The following is a 938-nucleotide window of genomic DNA, read 5'->3' as shown; positions in this document are numbered from 1 at the left end:
AAGCGGACCATTCAATACATGCGCTAGTTGCTGCTTACCACCAATCTGAGGCAAGAGTTACTAAGTTGCAGATTTTGTCAATTATTGTAGATATATTCCCGCAACGGCAAATTCAAGATCTACTCCCTGAAGTTACAAAATACCAACTGTTTCAAGCTAAAAAACATTTAATTTCATGTGGAAGAGGGCAACACTTACCAGCTGTTCCTAAATACCGCGTTAGCGTAACTTTGCCCAAAATAGACCACTTCATTGGGTTCATATCAAGTCCTCACTTTGTTCAAGATGTTGCCCACGGTACGCGCACGCTGAAGTTATCTTCGGGAGAGACAATCAGTACGCCTAATGTTGTACGCAATATGGTTGCAGCGAGGATAATCAAGCGATACGTATCATATTGCAAGGAAATCGCATTCAGCCATTTAAGTGAAAGAGAGCTGTACAGGGTTTTAAAGTATTGTCCCGCCCAACAGAAAAAAGCATTACAGGGCCCGGACAACATTAGCGCTGATGGACTGCGTGGAGTTGTGAAGCTTGAAAATGTTATCAGGAAGCTTGGAGAAAGGGGCAAGAGTTCTGAATGGGTAACTGGAGTGATCAACCTTTCGATGGCTTTCAAAAGTTACCTGAAGGACAGCTATCGTCTCCACGTCTCCACCTCCTCGAGGTGTCCAGACCACTGCAGTATGTTTGCCTTGAGTGATCCATCAGAGCCAGAATTTTCTGAAAAATGTGATCACTCCCATGATTTGGTGTGCAATGACTGTGAACGTCTTTACCATCTAGAAAGTTTGATGAACAATGCTTTCTCAGACCCTGAAGTTGTTTTTTACAGCAATGACGAAAAGGAAGATAAACTCCACGATGTGCAAGTTTCTCTGGAGTCAATCTAAGCCTGGAAACGTCATCTGCTAAGGGCGGTACACCAGGACAGAGCA

The sequence above is a fragment of the Orbicella franksi genome, chromosome 8 (genome assembly GCF_964199315.1).
Source record: "Orbicella franksi chromosome 8, jaOrbFran1.1, whole genome shotgun sequence".
Taxonomy (NCBI): Eukaryota; Metazoa; Cnidaria; class Anthozoa; order Scleractinia; family Merulinidae; genus Orbicella; species Orbicella franksi.
This window is presented reverse-complemented; position numbering follows the sequence as displayed.